This window comes from Struthio camelus, chromosome 17 (genome assembly GCF_040807025.1).
Source record: "Struthio camelus isolate bStrCam1 chromosome 17, bStrCam1.hap1, whole genome shotgun sequence".
Classification (NCBI taxonomy): Eukaryota; Metazoa; Chordata; class Aves; order Struthioniformes; family Struthionidae; genus Struthio; species Struthio camelus.
This window is the reverse complement of record NC_090958.1, coordinates 16,190,990-16,215,418: the sequence shown is the minus strand read 5'-3', so window position 1 is coordinate 16,215,418 and position 24,429 is coordinate 16,190,990. Positions and strand designations below refer to the sequence as shown.

Here is a 24,429-nt window from a genome sequence, read left to right as displayed (position 1 = left end):
CATCTACCTAGCCCAGGGCTGTGGTTTCATATGGTTACTCACCCTCCAACCCTTTAGTCACGTAGTGGAAACGAAGGAAAACCATGAGGGAAACGTCTGACACAAAGCACTCCTCGTCAGCTGGGACGCTCCTCCCGGGGGCTGACAGGAGCCCTAACATCACAGTCACTGAATTCAGAGAAAACTGGCCTAGACAAAAGCACCAAGGCTGCTAGCAGAGGTAACAGCAGAACCCAGTCCCAAGGTCAAATATTGCTTTTGCAGAGCTACAGAAACAAATTACAGCAGAATAACCCGTTCAGAAGGCATCTGAGCGCTCCTTAAGGATGTTTCCCAGCACCAGTGTACATCGAGTTTATAACCCTGACCTAGCCTCAGATTCAAGTTAAGATGGACTCCAGTTATCCACAGCAAGACATGACATCTGAAGTCGTCTCTGCTAAGAGAACGAGCTGCCCTACGTTGACACAGCATAGCTTACATGGGGAATACTGTCTCCAAGTCACTACTTTGCCCCCTCTGCCTGGGCAGCTGGACTCAAGGCGGGGACAGTGAGGTGCAGGCAGCCACACACCAAGGAGAGCTCTCCACAGCCTTTCCAGTGCTCAAGCAAGGAGCAAGTTCTGGTCCGCTTCATCACTGGGTCCGAACCGGCCACCTTTCCCCTCTTTTTCACCTTCTACCCAGCCACTGCCAGCAGGCTCTGCCGAAAACGCTTGCGAGAGACACATTAATGGTGCGCAGCGGGCGATGTCAATACCGGTCCCACACGTTATGGAGGGGCTCCCAAGCGGTCATACAACCATGGCTCCACGTGGACGTCACAACTTTGCAAACCCTCATCACGGAACAAACATAAATTGTGCTCCTGCCCAGCACAATTCTGCTCCCTGGAAGGTGAGGTGCAAGGGCAGCCTCCACCGGAAAACACACTCCTCCAGGGGAGCAAATAGCACAGAAGTGAAGAGCTCAGGGAAAAAATAAAATAAAGCCTAGCGCTTTTAAAATACCCAAGAGGGAATAATGCTTCACTTGTAAAGCAGTTGCACACTGGGAAGCCTCTGAACCCGTCTGCGCAGCGGGGTTTTTCCTTTGTGCTGTTGGTTTGTGTACGTGCGCGTTTTGGGTTTTGGCTGGGGAAGGGGATTCCTGATTAGGTCAGCACTGGAGCCACGATTTCGGAAGAATTCACGCCCGTGGGTACTGAGTACGGCTCAGTAAGCACAAACGTGCCAGTTTAAATTGGAAACACAGTCACGCTACTTCCCCCTACCCCAGGCACTCTTTCAGCCTCCGGGCTGCTGCAAAGGCAGTCTCTTTCAGGCTCCCGCGGGAAGGGACATCTGGAAACAAGATCCCCAGTGCACTAACGGCAGGGCGAGCTGCAATTAATTGCAGAGGGAATTCTGCACCCTGGGAACTGCAGCTAAGTTGCTGCCTGCCGCAGATGGTACGTGAGCAGTGGGCTGTAAAGGAGGCTCTCTCTCGCTCCCTGTTACGAGGGAGCATGACCTGAAATAAGATGTACACACGAGAGTATTTCTGCATTTCTCTTAAAATTCCAGTAGTAGATGAAGGGCTGGAAGGTGCTTTTGAACCGTTCTATGGACATTAATGTAAAACTAATGTTTTCTTTATAAACTCAGAAGGAATGTTTAAACAAGGAAAAACCCCGAGAAAGGGGATAACTCTATTTTTAAATGGTATAGGAATTTTGATGGATTAACATAACCCCTCCCAGCAAATTTTGTTGCATACTTTATCCAGGAAATTGAGTCTGTTTTAATACAAAACATTTGACCCCAATTTCAACTGATGCAAGACGAAGAACTGCTGGCCCGAAAAACGAGCATATTGTTTTCCGCACAGTTGTGAAATACTGGGTTTCCCGATCCAATCACTGCCAGACTCTCCCAGCTCTGCCACAGCCTGATAACGAGCCTCCAAATGCAAACGCCGCGGACGTGATGGGTGCCGCCACGTGGGAGCCAAAATGAGCCCAGCGGAAAGCTGCTACCCTATCTCTGCACGCAGGACAGGGAGCTCCTCCGTCCTCCTCCCACCAGTCTGGGTGAAGGGGTGTGGAATCACTTAATTATGCCCCTCAAGGCAGGAAGAAGTCACTTGCCTTTAAATACTCACGTTTTTATTGAGTTGACATGTTTTAACAAGGTCAGGGCTTGAACGGTAAACTCTTAACCAAAGGGGAATTCATTGCTTTTCCCTCTCACAAGTAATCAGCATCCACCATGACTTAATTCTGAGGTTAAAGTTATAAACTCTGTTGACAAAGGTAATCAAGAAAAAAAATATTTAAAGGGTCAGAAAGGGTAAAACAAACATTCAGCTTCTCTGTGACTTTTGCACGCATGTCTTAGTGTCCCCAAGAAGCACCTGACAGCCAAACACAGTGCCAAAACATGTCCCTGGAGGAAGCTGGAAAGCTAGGAAGCGAAACCCGGCAGAGCGGAAGCCAGCTGGACAATGCGAGCTCCTTCACCTTCCTGCTACCTCCCACCGCTGAACTGCTCAAACTGCAAACTGCTATGTTAATCTTTTACCAGGCAGGACAAAATCTTCTTTATTCCTATAGGGCTATTGCAGTGGCAGTTTTATGTATTATGTAAAGCCGCCTCTCCAAAAGGCCCCTGAGAGCAAAGAGGATTAGTGAAAGCGAGCAGAGGCAGGATGCATTACACACCTTTGACCCTCTGAGACTTAGTCCTCCTGGAAGCAAGTATGCAAGAACCCAAGTCACACATACCCGGCCTGAAACAGGGTCCCTTAATTTCCCCAAACAAAAGTAAATGGTAAGCAACACTGTACTGTGGGAAACCAACAGCGTTTTCATCTGCGGAGACCCCCGCTCCTGGGAATTCAGGCCGCTTGCTGCTGCCACTGCACTGTGGTGGGTTTCCCGATTCCAAAGGGACTTGGTGCTCCAGGAGTACAGGAAGCCCCCGGTTGAATTTCCCGTGGTCTCGGCAATGCAAACAGCTGCCGAACAGCTGGCAGGGGAGCTTCACAACGGGGCGCAGGCCGTGCGAGCCAGCCCGCCTTTTCTCCCCGCTTCCCACGTTTCCTCCAGCACGCTTGGTTACTCACTAGTCCAAAATTTCCAGAAACGAACAGATAAATATTGCAGATGGATTCCCAAGGTAAACAAATGCCTGCTGCACTGCTTGACAGCGCTGCAAGAGAAATCTAAATCGCAGCCTTCCCCCAGATCATCTCCCCTTTCTCCCAGGCCCCGCACTGAGCCCTGAAAAGGCTGTTGAGCATTTTGTTTTTTACATCAGCCATCGACCAGGCAAGAGCACTCCCACACCCAGTAAATCCCCACGCGTTCATTTAAGTTCTCAGCCTCGCCACAACATCTCCAAGCCTTACAAGCTCCAGCTCCCAAGGAAAAGCACGCCATTACCTCTTCGAACACATGCAATTCATCAAGGCAGATCATCCAACCATGTGGAGCAGAAAGTCACTTGCTAGGCAGGAGGAGGGGACAGATGGAAAGTGAGCACGTTAAACAGCACTTCCTTGCCAAACTTATCTATTTCCTGTGGACCAAGTTCAGTCCCAACGAAAGAGGCAGCGCATCAGGGATTTCAGTCAAACTGCACGTGCGCGCTTTTACTCTTTGCCCACAAGAACGCCCTTCAGCAGGGGTTACTGAACCAAGCAAAACTGACATCAACCAGATGTAGAGCAGTTTTAGTTTTTCCATGCTTGCGTTTGCACCAGTTTGACTGAATTTGCTTTCTAAACTCGGTCTGATTAAACTGGAGCAGGCTTCCTGCTGCAATTCAGATATCCCATTACACAGCTCATCCCAGCAGCCAGCTCCGTCTAGCTCAGGCACATGGAAAGTTGCGCAGTTCTCAGAAAAAAAAATGTTTCTGTACAGAGACAAAAAAAAAGCATATTAAAAAAATCACCTACAACTTTGTAGGCGGTGTTCTACCTTTAGACTTTGGCGCTTGGTTAAATAAAGGTAAAACCCAGGGAGACAATACACATTTAGACAGGAGCCGAGGTGCAGAGGTTAGTCTGTGTCTCTTCCTCTTCAGAGGGGTCTTCCTCCTCTCCTCACCTCCACTCCAGCCAGGTTTGAATTTGACCGCACGTGCCTCCAAACAGCCCTCCTGCCCCCGAGGAGGATTTTAGCGCTCTCAGCACACCCCACACAGAGCCGTAGAAGAAAGAGCAGGTAGGGTCCTGCGCTAGCACACAACTCGGTTTACCAGCGTCACCGGGGCTCTGCCAGAACCGTTCCCAAGGCCGGTGTCCGCAGGCACGAGACGGGAGCGAGGGGAGGCTGCAGCTCCCGGCTCGTGGGCAGGCCAGCGCGAGCGGGCAGGGACACGAGCACGCGAGATTCGTTCCTCGTCGAGAGCAGAGCCAGGGCCGAGGCATTCGGGGACGGAGCATGAAGCAGCGGATGCTGAGCGGAGAACATCTTGCCGGGGTGCTCAGCGTCGGGCCCAGGGTCCGGCGGATTCCCCCCAAAGCAACGCCAGCGTAAACAGAGCGTCCCAGCAAACCGGAGAGGAGCTGGGGAAATACTAAAGTCCCAGTAGCCCCATGGCTTGTGTCAAGGGAGCAGATTGCACTTCAGTGCCTTGAAAAGCACCGGGAATAATCCGTAACAGGGTACTTAAACTGCAACGCATCTTAGGCCAAAAATGTAATTTCTGTCAACCTAACAAGCATTTCGGGCCCACAGTGTATTTTATTAGCTAGATGCTAATGGAGCTGCAAATACATCAGGTCACATTTTAAAAGTTACAAATAGTTTACAAAGGCTTAATCAATCATTAACTAGAGCTATGGCTTATAATGATTGATTTAGCCATTTATTAAAACACCTAAGTCTGCAGTATCTTCAGCTGAGGTTCTTACACCTACCTGTACGACATCCTCGTGTTACAGACCTGAAGAACAGAATGCGTTATCAGTCATTTAATAATTATTTGTACATAGACTTTAATGTAAATACAGACTATACATGGTCACGTTTTATGTGAGCAATGTTAAAAATACAGGCAAAACATCGCAGAGGGCTAAAAAGTGGTCCTTTGGGATGGCACGGGAGAATATTTAATAAAGTCAAAAGCTGCAGGCTAATTTCCCCAGAGAGTTCCCATTTGCAGTCTGTCGCAGCGAGAATCCATCACAGACAACACGCATTCGCCCACACCAGAGAGAAAATCCTCGCGCTGCTGTCCTCCCTCTTGCCCGAGCAGCGAGCCACGTGGCTCTCACCTCCGCGAGGAGCGAAACAGCTCTTCCAGAGCACTGCCTACAGCCCGACGCCTCCCAGCTGCTGCGAGCCACGCTGCTGGACCTCAGCCGCTCGCAAACCTGCCTGGTACCAGCGACCTCCAGGGGCTGGGGACCTCCTGCCGCAGCTCAGCCTTTCAAGGCAAGACAGGGCAGGAATCAACTTTGGTTTCTTGACTTGGAGAAACCTCCTGAGCAGCCCAAGAGCGTATCCAGCAGCAGCAGCCTTCTGACAGTGCGGCCGAGGCCCTGGCTCAGAGAGGCCGGGGTTACAGCTCTCGCATGCCCCATGTCTCAGTCCGCACCGGGGAGGAGAGTTTGCTCCACTGACCTACAGAGGAGTCGACTCTCGGGAACAAGAACTCCTGGCTTTGCACTTCAGTTGAACACACAACCCACCTCTCCTCCCAGAAGGACGGGGGCCGTGAAGGCTGGAAAAATCCTAATGAAGACTGTAGATACCCTCGCACACATACCCCCCTACCTCCAGTGTTCTCCTCAAATTAAAGAGAGTAGATTTGGGGTTTCCAAAAAACTCCTGGTACCCCAGAGCTGTCGTTCCCTTGCAAATACCCGGGCTCTTCCCAAGGTGAGTGCAGACCAGCAGAGATGGGGGCACTGCTCTGGAAACACAGACAGGTGGAGGTGACAGAAGGAACCTCTCATCTTTAGATGGAGCTTTTAACACCAAGCTATTTAATAAAGCATTTCTCAGGGGAGAAAAAAAGCAACCAAGGGCCTGAAGTCTGCTGCGCTCCACTGCTGTCCTCAGCCAGCAGGAAGCAGATGTCTCACCTGAAGTCAACCTGGAGCTGCTACGTGACTGGAAGGGATGGGAAGCAAGGGCCAACTGAGCAGAAGGGGAAGTATCTCAAACTCCAGCAACACAAGGCTTATGCCAAAAAATGCACTGCCAGTTCCTTATTTGCCTTACTGAGAGAAGTTAAAAACAATAAGTTCGTACAGACACATAGTTCTTAACACATTTTTAATTTTTAGGCTGCTCACAAGGACCAGCCCTTCCCCTCTGCTCACAAGCCTTCTATCTCTGCTGGCATTCAAAGGTGTGATGGTAACACCTGGCAGAGTCTCCTTCCCCTGCCACCAGGGCCGTCCCCGCCACCATCTGTCAAAACACTCCTCTGGAGCAACACTGTTCAAGCTCTTCTTGGTGCTCGACTTCACCTGTGCCAGGTAACCTCAGATAACACTACTTTATAGAGACTAAGCGCTCCCTCAAAACAAGCCAAGCTACAAAACATGCAGGGAAGCCTGTTTAACACTTAGAATGACGCAGAATCTACGCTGCCCAAAAAAATAACCCACCTCTTGCCACACTGCTATTCTTTAGCACGCCAATCTAAAGGTTAATTATTAGGGGCTACCCTGATTTCAAAGTAAAACCTTTAACCTCAAAATCATTTAAAAAATTCTAAATCATGCTACTGTGTGCAAGGGAGAGAAGGGAAAGGAATCCTATCCGTTGGTTTAAAAAGAGGATTTCAGGTCACTGTCTCTTATGTAACAATAGCGTACTTAGAGAGGGTAAGATCAACCACTAAGCAGGATTACAAATTTATCTTCTCTCAGTAGTGTGATCTTCCACAAATAACCGTATCATAGAAAATAATATTGAAAGTATTTTAATAATTGCTCTTTGAATCCCAAACAAGGCAGGCCAACATTTGCACAGCAAAACCTTTTCTTTTAAACTTGAAGGTAGTGTGTACTATTGAGTGTTTGAGAATGTATGACAGCACTTTTACACCACTTTCCTCGCAGCTATGTGATGGGGAGGGTGAAGATGCACGAAACAAAAAAGTCCTGGTGTCAATAATAACATGTGAAAAGCAAGTAATGCTAAGAGACAATGCAAATCCAACCAGGCAGGCTTGGCTCAGAAGGAAGACGTGAAGCATCATTAGATGATTCACCACAAAAAGTCGGAATTTGATGCGCTCTAGCTTCGGACAGTAATTCCCCTTTAATTTAGGTTTGGATAGCACCTTCCCATCCCAGCCTATAAGAACCAATGTAGAAACAGCATGACATCCAATCCCTCAAGAGAATTAAGGGGGATTTTCACATTTGTGCCCCCAAACTCAGCTACATGTTTCCCTTGGGCCAGCCCTACCTTTACTCAGCTTAGAGGAGAGGCAGCTCAAGAGGCTAAACTGGCAGGCAACGACCCTACAAAGCTCATGGTGGAGGTACAGACCTTTAAACCAACAGTAAACTCAAAAATAAACTTTCAGAGACCATGACTGAAATGCATAAACCACTATGCTAAGGCTCAAAACAAGCTGTTTTGACGTTGATTAGAAGAATTTTCCAAAGCTGTGTTGGAAATGAAAAATATATATATGCAAACAACAGTTCAGGGATGCAGACTTCCCAGTTTCCCATCACCATTTGCACAAAGACTTCATCTCATCGCACTGACCAGCGCACCAGACAGTGGCGTCCTTTGTCAATGATGTCACTGGCAGATTTGATTACAGCAGTGATTACATCACCACCCACAAAAGATTATGCGGCTTTCCAAATGGCATCAGCAGCTTCTTCACAGTTCAGATAGCTGAAGCCATGAAGAACATAAATATTTAAGAAGTCTCACTCTATTAATTTAATGGAAAAACTCCCAACACTGTCTTTTGGAAATATCAATAGATGGACAAAGTACTTTCACATGCCATTGTGCTACAATGTGTGGAAAAGCATACAAGCGTATGCTTACGAGAACATTTCGGTTCCAGGAAAAGTGACACCCACTCGCTGTGGCTTAAAGAACTGTGCCACAACACAGCCGAGAGCGAGATCTTGCCCGAGTGCAACCAGTAAGAATTTTCTCACTGGTGACAGGGCAATGGGCATCCTATGATTTTGCAAGTACATGGCAAGAAATGTGTGCTCTAAGCCGTCTCTTTCCAGGATGGAAAAATACTAATTTAGAAAAGCTTATTATTAAAAAAAAAAAAAAAAAAGAGCATGGCTCTCAGCAGAAGGTAACATGAGTTTAATAACAGGAACTCAAATGAAAAACAAGCACCCATTACAGCATCTGGCATTAGATGGCTGGGAACAGGAAAAGAACAGTGTTTTGTTGTCCCTGTGCCACACGCTAGAGTTAAATCTGTCTTGGGCAACTGCTTCTTGCTTAGCACTCCCTCCTCTGTATGGACTATTTGCAGTAACAACATTAGAGCAACCATCAAGCAGATGCTTAAAAAATGCAGAATGACGTTCAAATGACATCTATCCATAAATCAGCCCAAACCACAAACATCTGAAGAAGATTTTCACTTAATCCAATTTACTGTAATCTCTCTCTTTAGTTAAAAAGACAGAAATGTCAAAATGGGACTTTACTCCTCTGTCAAAGCATCTCATGGTAAAAAGGAAAATAAGCAGGCTCTCACATGCAGCACCAATTATTAGGTTAGAAATGTCAAAACTGTACTTTGAGTCTAACTATTAACAGTTGCATCCACATGCTGTGCCCTTCTGTTTCACTTCATTTCCCCCAAAAGAGGGCTCAGAGCATATGCTTCGTGCCAAGCATCATCTATGCGAAAATGCAAGTTACCCATTTTCCATTTCTTATGGCCCTGCGCTCACCTGTGTTTGAGGGCACGCAGCATCCTCCTGGGGTCTGCCTTATGTCACAGGTAACAGAACAGTCTCATTTACCAGCAAATATCAAAACAGAACTGCATTTTATTGCTTCCAAAAAGACAAAACAAAGCCCCAAGCCACGTTGAAAAGACCAGTCTTAAATTGTTTTCCCCACCGTCCCCACTTAATTAGCAAACAGGATAATTGACTCTGTCCCCGGGAGTCAAGCGTGTGTGCGTACGCATATATATTTGTGTGCGAGTGCATATATATTTTTTCCAGTGGCCACAAAAATTAATTCATTATCCAAGAGTCCAAGAAAGTGAAAGAAAAATACCTATTGTCAGGAGCGGGGTCTTCATGCATTATTTAACAAGAACTCTGTTGGCAAAACTGGTGTTGTTTTTATATAAAAGCTAATAGAAATTGTACCTCCAGGTGTCAAAACACTGATGGTAATTCCTGCTGCCTCAGACATCTTGATGTTTCAATTTTAGCAGTATGAGGAGCCTGCAGGGAATCCAAGAGGGTAAAGTGCTTGTACTCAAAGAGAAGCAGAGAGGAGGAGAGCCTTTTTATTTCTTTATAAAGGGCTCAGGGGAACAGTTCTGCTCACTGGAATTATCAGCTCCGGTTCCCCTGCTCCTTCCCTTCCGCGAACGAGGCAAGGGCAAGACAGGCTAGCAGCGCGCGATTGTATCGGCCCGGCAGGAAAATCAACGAGGCTGCTAAGCCTCTCTAAGACAAAGCATAAGCGAGCAGAAGATGTCGTTGGGGTTGAGCAGCTGCAACTAAAGGTGTTCTGAAACGCTTTCAAGAGAACTGACGAGCTGTGAGGTAACAGCAGTTTTAATTTTACGTTTGTGCCTGAAGGGACGGAAGCACGTTGGACCCCCGTAATCCCCCAGCCGCGCTCCTTCATTTCTGCCCTCGGCACGGGGAAAGATCAGAGCGGCATCGCTTCCTGCGTGGCACCAAAGCCGGCCCCGGGAAGCTTGCAGGCTGCTCACACCGGCGCACCTAGGGCCCGCGTGTACTGATTTATATCTAGAGCAGCTACCTACTGTTTTTCTTTTTTTAAAAAATAAACAGTTATTTCCCAGCATCAGCAAATGGAAGTGTGTCTCACCCCTTCCTTCCAGGACTTTACATTCCTTGCAAAGCGCTGCTGATGCCGGCTGATCCACCACTGAGGCGTTTACTCTCTGCTCAAAGACCTCCAAGTTACCAGATGACATCTCAACCGCCTCCTACCACCCTCCTCCCACTTGTTAACCTTTTCCAACTTCAAACTAGGTTCACTTTGCATAACCCACAACAGGAGTGGCTGCCCACCTCCTAAACGTCCGGCTGGTGCAGCCTGTTGCACAGGCGAGCGAATGGCTACATACAACATCCTGCAGTCCACATACACCAGGGCAACAAATCTGCCACAGCAAACCCACTCTTCTACCCAGTATAGCGTTCCAAGGGCTTTACTAAGATATTTCAAAAAAAGAGTGGCTATCCATCTCTCTCGCTTTCTCATAGCTATCTGCACCCCTTTCATCACCCCACAATTCCTCTTTTTCTGAGGCAGCAAAGATTTGATTTCTACACAAGAGCATAAATTTGCTGACTGTTTACATCCATTTGGGCCAACAAGGACAGCAGGATTATGCAGAACTGACTCAGCCTGCTGCACTTCCCCAGAGCAACAATGGGGTGGTGAGATGATCAAAGTTCAAGATACAAGAAGTAGCCTCTTCCTGACCACCAAAGCACCCTGCAGCGCAGAGCAGCCCCATGCTTACAAGCCACTACCCCAAACTGACCAATATCAGACGCACGGCAAAGGCTCAGAGCAGTAAGAACGCTCACAGAGAATTTCAGAAGTTAAGCACTTATTACAGCACCTATGAAACAGCTGTTAGAGACCAGCACCTATGCAGTCGTGCCCCCACCTTGAAACTGCACACGCACCAGGCCCACCACAACCAGGCACCTGATCAGAAGGCGAAAGGAGGAGAGCAGATGGGAACAGCCCTCAAAATCCAAGCTCCAGCGCTGCAACTTCTCAAAAAGCCCCACCAGCACCGCACAGGGCAGGCGCTCCTGTTTTCCATATCACTTCCACCACGGAGGAGAGAGAAATCGGGCAACGCTGGGGGTGGAAGGGGAGGGGTAGGAGGAGAGACAGACAAGGAGAAAACAATAGCTCAGGAATTCACAAGCAGTTCTGCAGGGCTTTTAAGGGGGAAAAAAAAAAAAACCACACACACACACACACACACAACTGCTCTGCACAGCCACTCAGCCAGGGACACAAAGGTCTTGGAGAGCTCCTTCATTGGGTCATGAACTTTCACAAGCCCATTAAGAAGCCTGTTTCAAAAACAGCACTGAGGAAATTCCCAAGGAAAAGTAAATCAATGCAAGAGCGAGCATAGCTGAGGAGTGCCAAAATTGCCGCCGCTCACATTTCACCTAAGCACACGGCTAGCCCTTCACACGCATGGCTGTTCCACCTGGAAGCCGACCAAACGGCCTAACCACCCACCGGCCCCGCGTCTAACCCGCCCCAGCTCCTGCCTCGCGCTCGCAGCCCCGGAGCGGGACTGCTCCTGATTTACAGCACAAGCGGGGTCGGCAACCGAGGGGAGCTCTCCCCTCTCGCCCCGACGTGTGCGCTGCAGAGCTTTCCCAGACGGCCGAGCCGGGCCCCCTTCCCCATCGCAAGCCCTGCTTAGGCATCACTTACAGCTCCCTAACATTTCAGCGACTTCCACTCACTCCTCCCAGCCACTTTGGGAGAGACGTTTGTTGCCTTCTTGCTTCTCTCGCCATGTCTCACAACGCGTGGTATAAACTTTAAGAGGCAATGACCTCATCCTAGCTGGGAAGAGGGAGGCGGGGGAATTGGCTACTTGCCACCTTCTCATTTTTCACATTTAAAAAAATAATTTATGAGAGAAAGCGTATTTTATTAGCTTAAAAAAAAAAATTGCATTAGAAGAAGCAGGCCTGCCTTCCAGCGCCTCGCTTGTACAACTCCAGCAGCTCCGCTGACAGCGTCGCAGCTTCAAAACTGCCCGCTTACCTGTGGCCCCATAAAGCAGGACCTGCAGAAATCGCAGACCACAGCTCCACCACGCTCCTTGGCTGCTCTAGCACATCCCCACACCCCTCTACGAGACGTCGAGCTCAACGCAGCACCAAAAACGCCTCCGGGCACCCTACCAGCTAGCCCCAGGGAACATCACCAGTCTGCAGACAATTCAGAAAATGCCTGGCTATAGCGCAACTATCTTGTTTTCTCATATTTGTTAAGGTAGACTTCTCCTGAAAGCACAGAAAGGACTTCTAACTCTAATTCGTAATTACTCCAAAATGGCAATTACATATATAAGCCATAGCTGGTGACTGCGACTTCCGTGCAGATACCTGGGAGCAGGCCACCAGACACGGGCTCTGTGGTGAGCAGCAACTGCAGAGCACGTTATTAATTTTGCCCAGACATGTAATGCACTGTATTTCTGAACACACACAGAGCATGCGTGTGCAGCAGTCTGCAGACACGGGACACACAAATTTTGTATACTCACATTTTATATACTCATATTACTTATGTTATAGATTCACACATACATTACTCCTTACTCTTAAGAACAGAACATACAGTTCATCTTGGCACAAATCCCAGAGGAAGAAAAAACCTCGTAGTAACAAATATAACTCAAGTTTAATCCAACAGCATCTGTGGTAAGAGTCAGAACAGTATTATGCATCATTAAATTATTGAATTATTCTGAATAACCCACCCATGTGCATCTCTGATAACGTGAGTCAAGTCTGTTATTTCAAGGGACATTTCTTGACTTGAAGCGTTCCACGACTCTGAAATTCGTGCTCTAACTACTGAACGCATGCAGCAACTGCAGGAAACGCTGTGGGGAAAAAGCACTTCATCCCCATAGCGTGCGTTGGGCAACCCCTCGTGCGACTCAGTGCCACAGTTTCTCTGCATTCCTGGTTAGGGTCCAAACACGTCAATATAAGACTGTAACTGGACCTAAATACTGCATTAGCTGTTGAATTGCATATGCCGGTAAACAGACTGCTCCGCTCTATAAAGCGGACTGTACTACAGCAGCGTGGATATTTAATCTTTACACACCATACCACACTGACAAAGTCAGAGGCAACAGATGAGCACGGACTGAGAACACAACCCCATTGTGGGTCACCATGCAATGAACAACAACATTAATAAATACATCTTTTTTAAAGTTACAGCACACTACAGCTTCCATACACCTTTCCAACTGCTACAGCAAGTTTTCAGCACATCAAAAAGCATTCTTCTTTGGATCCTCTCCAAAAAAAAAAACAGGTTTTGTCCACTCCTATGAGTTTTACACCCAATGTCAAAGTCAGAGTCATAACGTTATTCTCATTTACTGAAGGAGAAACCAACACAACAGAACGAGGAACAGTTCACCCCAAGTCTCATGGCACCGATGCTGACTCAGCCCAGAGCTCCCCAGATCCTGCATATCGGACCTCTCACTCAGCAACGGGTTTCCAACAACACAACCACGATTCAGTAATCCCTCTTGGGCAAGGAATTCCCACCACGCCAGCAACATCCCTTCCAAAGACTACATTCCCGGGACCTTTTGCAAAACCGTCTGATCTCCAAGTTTTGCGAGCAAAGTTTACCAGCACTAACTCCCTTTATGCAAAAGCCAGCACAAAAACAGCAGCTGCAAACTCCCACCACCCTGACCCAAGTCAAAATACAGCGCGTGCTGCTTTTCAGGCAAACCCAAATTACAGCATCATCTGCTGACTGTTTCAGGGATGAACAAACCCACATTAATTACAGGCTAACTTTGCAATTCACCTCTCAAGAGCGCAAGACTTCAGCAGAACTGCTTTGATCACACTGACAAATCCGTCTTCGGCCGACAGAGCAACGTGCAAGACCGGGACCTTCAGCAAAAACTTTTTCTCCCCTTTCTTTGCCGCTGCCCTCCCCCTTTCTCTCCTCTCAGAAAATAAATGCTCCAAGCCAACAAGGTTCGGAGGGATAAAATCGCCTCTGAAAGCGGTGGAGACCCACAAAACCTTGCATTTTATCTTCCTCAGCAAATGCTGTCCACTTCTGAGCAACCGCAGAAGTGCATTCGCAGCCTCCGACACTGAACACTGTTTCTATGTCGCGGGGCCAAGTCCCAGTTTTTCAAAGGAACTTCTTTTCTGCTGTGGCCTAGTTTAGCTCTCCCGACAAAACGCAACCGAAACAAAAGCCGCCCGGCCAGCCCGGGGGCACTTACCTAGCAGCACTCGTGCATCACCTACGCAAGCTCCGGCATCTTCAGCAGCAACTGTCTCAACTTCAAAATAAATAAATAAAGGAGGCCACACAGTCTTAAAACCAAGCTGGAAATGAAATGGAAAGCCTGTAATTATTTCTCAATGCTCCTGCCAGTCTCAGCCTATAAACACAGTGGATTACATAAGTCCACCCCTCCTGTTTTGAAGCCAAAAGTATGAGCTTTTCCTCCAGCTCCAGCAGCAAGTAATAATTCCTTGCAGCCATGGCAACGCTGGCCGGCTTCCAGCAGACAATGGCTGAGTTGAAATACTGCTAGGCCTTTTTATAGCTGAGCTCTGAAAACCTCTAAAATATTAGCTATCTTATGGCTAACCCGACCTGACCACCTCTCCCGTTTAACCGTTTCTTTCCTACGCTAGCACACGGCCCCGCGCGCGCGGATGCCGTGGCAGCGACCGAGAGCGGTACCCGCGTTTTGGGGTTGGCTAGCGGTGCTGGTTCAAGGGACTCTTCCTCTTCCACTGGATCGCACTGTGTTTTTGCACGTCGGGAGTGTTTCCGTTTTAATGGATTTGCTGACTTCTTCCCACCATGAACCGCAACCCCAGCCAGAAGGGGCTGCAGCACAGCATCCGCAGCAACTGCCACAGACCGTCTGCGACGTTTGGGTTTTTCCCGCTTTATTTCAGTCTGTTACTCAGCAGGTATGTTTTCTCTGCTACATTTGCTCCAGCAAGCTACATATGACGTACTCCTCTCAAGTTAGCCTAGCTCAAGAGAAAAAAAAAGACAGCAAAATAATACTTGCGCTTGCAACACTGGCGTTACCGTCACATGAGAACAGTGCTAACGCTTGTGAGGCTCAGTGTTGGATTCCCAGAGCTGCAGGGAAGCAAGACGCCTTACAAGTCCTTTCTCAGTGAGCTCTGGAGAACCCGTCTGTCCCTTCTGGGCTCGTTCAGAGAGTTGCAGGGAAGTCTTGGAGAACCAGCTGCATTTGAGACACCCTGTGCCCATACGACAGCACAAAACGTCCTGCTCCTGCAAAGCCTGGGCTCATTCTGCAATTAAATTAAGTTAGAAGCACTAATGCATCCCCAGTGAGCCCGAGGACCAGAGGAAGCCTGGGATGAAGGAAAAGACATTCGAGACATCATTCAAGTCAATGCTATAGCAAAGACTGCTGAAGTTAAGGAGCCTAATGCATTAAATTCCTACCAAAACAGTGGCTCCCAAGATCACGTGCAGTTAGTTTTGCCCTCTATAAGCACACTACGCTGCCCAGAATGTCTCCGCTACTTCCAAGCTTTGACAGAGGACATAACCCTTTCGCCTGAAGGACGGCATGTCCATCACACCAACCCCACTTACTCCTCCAAGCAAGAGGTCAGTGAGGCAATCAGCTGTGTACTGGCTCACTGCAGCTCTGAGTAAAATTCACCTCAAGGGCTGGGAGATCCTCTGCAATATGCCAAATTCTGCCAGTTCGCAAATAAGCAAAGGAAACAATAGAAACGTAAAAGAAAATTTAGAAGAGCAGAGCCAAGGCCACCACAAAAAAAAAAAAAAAAAAAAAAACACAACCACACACAGTTAGCTCACTTCTGAGTTAGTGCTGGTAAACTCTGCACACATTGCCAGCATTCACGATCCAGTTGGGAGTCTGACAACTTCAGGGAAACCTGAAGGCCCTTGCTCTGCACTCAGCCGATGGCGACTCCACCACCAGCCTTTCAAAAGCACGCAGCTTGCTGCCTCTACGATCACAAGAAAAGGCTTGAACGCATGGCCCATGGGAGCCTTTAACACTCAAAAACCAGAATGCAAACAAAAAAGAACATTCCTTTCTAAATCTCATTAAGCTGGAGAGCATGATTATGATTTTTTTTAATGTGCAAAGGTGATAATATTGCTCGGCGCTCCAGTTCAATTAATTATTTTATGGGGACAAACGTACTAGGAAACACTAAATGCAAACCCTGAAGGTTCCTTACTACTGTGCCTCACAAGCTCAGGGCTTTGAGTCTTTGCTACAACGCTGCATTTCCTTATGCCAGAGAATCAGTTTAATCCTCACAACAACTACCCATGAAAAGAGTCAAGCAATTGTCTTCCACCTCTTAGCACAAACCAGGATGTGGCAAACACTGGCAGATGCTGGTTCTTATAGTAAAGTCTCCAAACTGGCCAGAAGTAGCAGTTGTTGCCTCAGATAATTAAATGCATGTTGTGCTACTGCAGAGCAGGCAAAGCCATACGCAGGGGAAAAGCCACAACTGACACAGACGTACCTTAGTCCTACAAGCTAAGAAGCAAAAGATTTTCCCATTAAACCTCTTAACGCTGCTCTGTCAGATGAGACCTCAGGGATACATGTCTGGCACACCTACATTTTTCTAGAGGAGAATAATTTAAAAAAAAAAAAAAAAGCCAATTTTCTGGATTCCACCCCAGTAAGTGACAGGCCAGCAAACTACAGAGAAACAAAATCTAGAGACTTGTTTAAGAATGACGTCTAGCCCTGCTTTGCTGAATACCGCAGATGCGTAGCTAAATTTCATCCTCCGCTACTCTGGTGAAGTCTCAGTGGGTCTCAGGGACATCTTCCTAAGCAGATGCATTTGCTCCTGGTCTCCTATCCCTTGCTTCCCAGCCTCCTTCAAAACTTGCTATTATCAAGATGATGTCTAAGAGGATCCAGCTACAAAATACCCTCCACTCCCAGACCTATTTGGGGAAAACGCTGCCTCCTGGCTCTAACGCATCACATGCGTGCGCCTGCAAAGATGTTGGGCCTTCAAAGCAGCCATCAGGAATCACAGGAAAGAAAAAGAGCTGAGGTCAGAGCTAGTAACTCTGGAGAAGCTTTGCTATTCTCATGTAGACCAACCTTTCTTCCCAGGTCAAGCAACATCCCCAGGACAACCCCCAGACACAGATGTGGGAATAACAAGTTACAACTGCAAAACCCTGCTTAAACTTTAAAATGGCATCATGCTACATATGTTCTTCCAGCTTAAACCCTTAATTAAAGGGACTATTCTTTACAGCTCTGGAGTCGCTCCAACTCCCATTGTTAAATTTAAAATAAAATCCTGCAACGCCACAGCATCTGTAAGACATTAAAACATTCAATGCTGACTTATTTACTCAGCTTTAAGACCTTACTTAATGATTTTTCCTCTCAAAATCCAAATGTAAGGATTTAAAAAAATAATAACCAACAGCACCTCTTACAGGATGCTCCCCCCTCCTTCCTCCATCAGTGAAGCTTCTACCTTAATATCCATAACACTTAACAATTCAAAACCAATCAAAAACAGACTCCACCACGTACAACTTCCGGACGAACTGCAAGACCAAGGCACCTAAAATTCTGGGTGTCAGGAAGAAGCAGGCTCTGCAACCGTGGAAGCTAGCACAAATACGATCCATTCATGCTTAGGACAAAATAAAAAACAAGGTGGATCTGACAACAAGAAAATCACTGTAAGCACAAGAAAAAAAAAAAAAAACTAGAAAGCCAATTCTGGTCTACAGTGTGTGGTAACACCGTAGAACCATAAGGCAGAAGCTTGTTGTTATAACCTCTGTTGTTCCAAGGCAGGGCTTTGTACTCCTCCTCCTCCTCTCTCTGGACAGAGTGCCATATGCAGTCATTTATAACCCTGCTAACTACCGCTTTCCTAATGGGGCTGATCCATTAGTTCAGGTAGCGCGAGCAGTCTGGCAAGCACACGTTCAGCCATGCCAAGGGATCCGGACATGATGACTTTCCTGATCGGACCTGGATAAGAGTTTGGGCTCAATGCCAGAACTTTGCAAAAATCAACGGGAGCTTCAATTCGCTTCACAGGGAGCAGGATTTCAATCCCAGTCTCCCGAACTATTGCCTGATAGTGGTCTCTAGAACGTGTGTTAGCAGGCCATAGACCTGCTCACAGACCTCTGGTTTTCCATAGAGCACATATAACATTAACGACTTTCCCAGTATTCTTCCTGTAAGCAGTCCCACAGCCACAGACATTTTGGGGTGGCAGGTGGCAAAGGAGAAAGCCCACAGAGACAGGGCTGCAGTTGTTCTTGAAGCAGTTGATGCCTCCTCCGTGACACAAAGGCATGCATGAAGGTGGCCTGGACCAAGAGGCAGCTTCCCAAAGCACACAACTCAAGCTGGGCAGCACCTGGGAACACAGCTGAAAGCCTGCAGCTGGAGTCTACCTCTGCTGTGACCAAGAGTGCCTCCTGTCCCAGAGAGGAGCTCGCCCTGGGAGGTGTACCAGGACAGGGAGCCAGCTCCCACCAGCAAACCAACAGCCAGCCTACACACCAGCGAACACCACACTTGCTTTCATCTCCACTCGGGTGATAAGATGTTATCTGCGTTATGGCCGTGGGCATTCCTGCCTGGTTACTTACAACAGCTCTGCTGCAAGCAAAACATGAAAAGGGTAGTGAAGTTTGTAAAAAAAAAAAAAAAAAAAAAAAAAAAAAAAGCCCAGTAAGTTATCAAGCCATTCCCATACCTTATTAAACTGTTCGGGCACGCATGCTTTAAAATTGATAAAATAAAAATAATTTTAAAAAAACACAGAAACAAAAATCTGACAATTAATAGAAGGAAATTTGTTTGATCAGCTCTCCCTGCCACCTGCCAAGTAGTTCTGTGGCCACAGCAGATCACTGAACACACACAGACCACGTAGCTCCATCCTCCCACCCAAAGATACCACCATTGCACCCACAGCTGCGTCGTCCCTGCTAAACCATCCCCTTGCTCCCTGCACCAGACTCTTTAAAATCCACCCAGTCCTAGGCAAAATTACCCCTGGGCATACCTGCACCTACACCAGCAGAGCCTGCAGACAAGAAAAGGCTTTGCATGGGCCAAGCTGTGCCTTTAGGAACACGTTCTGACGTCAGAAAACACAGGCAAAACAAGGAAGCACATAACACGTACGTATGAACTAAGGGAGGCTGGATAAAGAACAAAAAGAAGGGAGGAGGTGGAAAAAGAAGAGTCATTCGGGAATCTATTCATATGCTGGCATTCCCAAACAGGCTTCCTCTTAACTAAATCACGAAACCCAGCAGCAAAAAATATCCAGTGTATTTAACAAGCCCACATCAGCAAAGCGGAACCAAAATTTACCCACACCCAAAACTGGCCCATGGCAAATAGCCATGAAAGAAGAAAATAGTCCTGGTAAGGAGACAGCTCAAAAGAAAAGGCAAAAAATACTCGGGGGGGGGGGGGGGGGGAGGGGAATATATTTCATTTCTCCTTTTCGAGGAATAAACTAGAAGGAAAGAAAAACAAAATCAAGACTCTGATCCAAAGCTGTACTATACCAGTAAGAGTCCTCCCATTTGTTTCAGCGAGTTCTGGATTGTATCCTTGCCAAAGACACTGCCTATGCTATTAAAAAAAAAAAAAACCACCCAAAAACTAGTCCTCTTAAAGGCATACCATTACCATGTGCAGGACCCTAAGTATACTTCTGAGACTTGGACAGAGTTGCAGAAAATGTAAGAGGCCACATGAACAAACCTGATCTAACAGACCCTGCAAAGGAAGAACACAGTTAAGATATTCATTAGCTAATTACAAAATGCATCAAACCTCAGAAAAAACAAAAAAACCAGTTAGCTCAAGCTGGATGTGGAAACAGGAGGCGGGTGAGATCTGAGGAAGTACAGAGATGACTCTTGCACAAGCCCAAAGGCTAGGTACAGATTTGAGGACACATGTCCAGCCGCTGACCAGCGGAAGTGGTGGCCACAGGGATTTTGAAACACAGCTGAAATCCCTAGCAAGTTTCCAATTTATGTTTTGATTCAGGGAACAGTAAATCCATAAGCTTACCAACCACTGCACCAGTCCTCGTCTAGAGGACGATTCCAATTCAGCATTCCCTTACTTGCAGTCTGAAATGGAAGTATCCCAGCAAGAGAAAGCAAAAAAACCAAAAACAAAAAAAACAGGGCTGCGCCCTAAGCATACAAGTCAGATGCATCCTAAATGCACCACTGTTTTCTATTTATTCTCAACTGGAGTTTCCCCTCCATATCCACCTCCTCCTTCCACTTACAAACTGATATGCCATTTAAGATCTCATATCTACTGGCTCTGCCCACTGCATCCTCTGTGTTTAAAATAAGAAAGCTATGACAAACGCTGGGTAAACCCAGCCACTATGAATACTGCAAAGGCAGAATGGCTAAGGGATATTGCAGACTAGTCATATGCTTCAATATTTTGTCCCCAAGAGTTTGGCCAATCCATTTAGCAATGGAGAACAAGTCTAATAATAGATACAAGGATACACAGGAGACAAATGTACACAAGACAAAAATAAACCCCAGCCTTGTTATAATTTTAATACAGGCGCTAAACTGGGAAATGATAAATGAAGACAGCTTCCACAGTTGAGTCAAGAGGAAAATTTAACTCCCAATGGCCCAAGAGCAAACAAACGTGTTGTAAATCGCAGGGGACACTTTCAGAAAGCTAAAGGATTGGATGACATTCAAGTGACGCTAACAAAAATTTTTCAAGCTCTACCGTTCTCGAGTTACACTAGGAGCAGATTTTAAGCAACTGGTGATGCTCGCAAACATCAACAACTGCCTGCAATTGTGGGGCCAACATCCATCTCCACAACTTGCTTTCAGCTCCCTGAAAATGGTGAAGCGGCACAGCAGCTCATTTTGATCTTAGTATATGGTCTCAAATTAAAGTTTCAATATACCCATATGCAGCTATAAACTCCTACATGCATTCTTCCTTTATGAGTTTTAGCCTGTCTCCGGTCCACATGGTTAACCACTCTCCCCCCACGGCCTCCCTGCCTTTGCTTTGGAAAACAACCCCTAATGTTTGAGATTAACTATTTCCACACAGAAATTATTTGACAGATAACTCCAGCCTTCCCACAGGAATACCTAGGGAAGCCTCAAAGGTTTCACAACCTTAAGCCACATGATATCACAAGTTATGCGTTTGCATACGCAAACGTCTACTGCACGATCAACAAACGAAGATGCAGCCGCATGGACCGTGGGCCAAAGGAGAGTTATGACTGTCTGATCTGACCACTGACTAGATGACTCAAGCCCAGGATTTCACTTGGCCGTTCTCAAGACGCACCCCAGCCTCCAGGCATGGGAACGTACCACGCTCTCCAGCAATCTACCGCAGCATTCGTTATCCTGCCCATCCTCACAGCCCCTGCTGCACACAGTCGTGTACACAGCCAGGTGCCCCAACTTTGCACAGAAGCAGCTTTGTGATTCTGGCCTTTCCAGAAGAGGCAGCATTTATCCACTGGGGTCCTGCAATGCACAGGACAAAGCATAAATGGCCATAGTGAGGGTCTGCAAGTACCTCCATCCTAACAAGTTCCCTGCTCCCAACAGGTAGCTCCAATTCCCAGATAATACCAGATTGGCTCCCCCAGATCTCTGGGCACCTGAAGGAAGACTCCAAGCAACGCTGGCATTTCTCATTTTTGATTCCCTCCTCATGAGCTCCAACTTTGCAACTCAGACAGGATCGTCATTCAAGAGCAACGTGAGATGGATTTTCAACCACATTCAAGCCCTTCGTCTGCTGAATGACTGCCTGCCTCTCTTCTCTCTTACCAGTTAACCTTGCCGGTGGCGTTAAAGCTCATGAAAAGACGTATCTGGGGGCTAACAGCCACATGAATATCCTTCCTCAGGAGACTTTTGGGTTGGAAAAAAACCTCAGTTTTGGTAGATCACAACCAGAATGGTTTAAGCACAATAACACTTATAAACCCCATGCCTATCACTGTCTTACTCAAGGACAGGTAGGATATACCTAAAGACAGTACCTAGATTCAGACACCTTTCAGCGAAGTAAAATTGGGCCGGCCAGATTTCATTGCATGTTTCTCTCTGCTCAAACCACCCCATTAAAAAGGACAAAACAGTCATATTCAGAAGAGGAAGAGACCCTTTAAATCAAGCCATGGATATCTGGCACAGTATCTTACTCTTTGCTGAAGGTCTTTCATCATACTCACAAGGTATAATGCTATCTAGTAATGTGAGGAAACATCCATGGGTTTTTCAACCTCCTCTAGAAATTGAGATTCAACAGGAAACCACAAATACACCAGGCAATTAATTTTTCTTTACCAAATGTTTCCAGTCATGTCGCAATTTTAACAGTAAGCAAACTATTTGGGTTCTTTCCAGTTCTTGTGCAACAACGTTCCTCATTTTTCAATTTATTTTTTAAATACTCTGGCTGAGATTTTCAAAAAGAATTTAGAACAAGTTAGGAAGTCAGTGTGAACAGAGCTTGCTCTCCCTGCTAAATATTTACCACCACTGAGGTTTCTGTCAGACATAGCAGAGGTTTTCTACAAATACCAAATAAAGACTTTCCCCAGTTAAAAAATACAGCAAATAGCCTAAGAAATAAGAGCAAAACAACGTATCTACTGATAGAGGCAACATCGAGCTATGTGAATCACATAAATAAAAGTCTCATTCAAACATTCTCCCCCTTCCCTTCCAGCACAATTGCACCAGAACAAAGAAACATTAAGTCTTACTTTCCTGGTGTATATTTGATCAGACCTTCTGTTAACACAATATGACAACAGCAATGAAGGGAAGAATATCACAGCTAAACAATCGTCTACCATTCCCCTTCCTTCTGCTGAGCCCTTGCTGACGCAAGGATGGAGCAGCTGCTGTCTGTTTTTAAACAGCTCCATATTTCATAAGAAGCTGCCGATTTCTGAAAGGACAGAAAACCCAGCCAATGGCTTACAAAATAAGAACCAAATGAAAGCAATTCAGGACACACTACTTAAACTCCACCGTGTCCATTTGCTCAGCTTCCTTCCAAGATTCCACCACAGCTGAAATTCATAAGAGTTTGTGCTCCGTCTTAGCCTACACTGCCTACATTATCACCATCAATACAACTTTTAAGTATTCATTTAACAGAGCAGAGCACTCTGGAAAATCCCTCCTGTGGTCCTCGACAAGAAAATCTTGAAGTGGGGGAGAAATGAAGCTGATGTCCCCAGCTTGATATGAGCACAGAAGCTACTTCTGCACCAAATTAATATCACCCTCCCATGGTTTTGTTTTCTGATGCTTGGGGACACTGTACCAACATTAAACAGCCACTTGGGATGAAAAGATTCTCCTTGCAGACCCATTCTTACGTTCTGAAGAACTGTTTTGAAGAGAAGTCAAAGAACCGTAGCACACGCTCACCAGCGACACAAATCTATTTAAGTCAGGGATGCACCAGATACGCGGACAGCCCTTCATCACTACTGAAATCATTTAGGTTGCCTTAAGATTTACATCCTAGGATACTGCATGCTACAACCTCAAAGAAAGGAGGCTGAACCTCTTCTGTTCTGACTCTACAACTCCCACTTTCGTTGTTAAAAACAGCAGGTCATATCCAAGCAAGTCCCTCTTGAGAGGCTGCAGACACCTGCTGTCTCCTTTCTAGTTAACAGGTGTTGGAAGAACACTGTTTTTCAGCTGTTTGCATCAGGTTGAATAGCTTAGATAATGATTTGGGGAGGGAAGAGGAACAGGAAGAAGAGGGGAGGACAAAAAAAAACCAAAAAACCAAACACTTTCAATTGCTCTAATAATTAGCAGGTCATGCTGTCAAAGATCATCATCCCTTCAGAACAACTGTGCATGAGATGTTCAGAGGCCTGCTCAGCTCACTGCACCCATGCAAGTATCAGTTACGACGACCTCGTTGTTTTCCAAACTCCTCTGGCTTCCTAAGGGCTCTGACCAGGACCCTTCTCCATCCAAATTTCCACTCTAGGAGACATGGAGTGACAGGACTCACCAATCTCACCACTCAGTCACAGGGGCAGAGGCATGAAAGTGCTGAGGCAAGTCAAGGACTAAAGGTTTGCAAAGGACCTTCGATAAAGGAAATGGAAAAACGGATCTTTGATAAAGCAGCATAAGGCAATTATATAGCATTTGCCATGCTGGCAGAAAACCAGCTGGGTGCAAGAGCTTCATGTCTGCCACCTGGAGGTTTCTTTCCCCAGGGAGACTGTCCCAAACATGACACAGATCTTTCCTAATTCCTCACTGTAGCTGCAGACGCCTCTCTGCAATGCCTATGCTGATTCACTCCAAACAGCCTTCCCCTCCCCAAGAAGGCTGCCAGATGGGGACCC

At 46.7% G+C, this 24,429-nt stretch overlaps 1 protein-coding gene across 33 annotated transcripts in view; it reads right to left on the bottom strand.

Moving 5' to 3' along the window:
* The window catches only part of NCOR2 (nuclear receptor corepressor 2), a 291,098-nt gene that overhangs the window by 220,995 nt on the left and 45,674 nt on the right, over positions 1 to 24,429 (bottom strand). The window contains exon 1 of one of the 33 annotated variants that reach the window (XM_068911833.1): positions 3,425 to 3,542. The exons of the other annotated variants lie outside the window; for them this stretch is intronic. The gene's annotated coding sequence lies outside the window, so the exon portion shown is untranslated. Of the gene's footprint in view, positions 1 to 3,424; positions 3,543 to 24,429 lie in introns of those variants that run through there. 33 annotated transcript variants of the gene reach the window in all.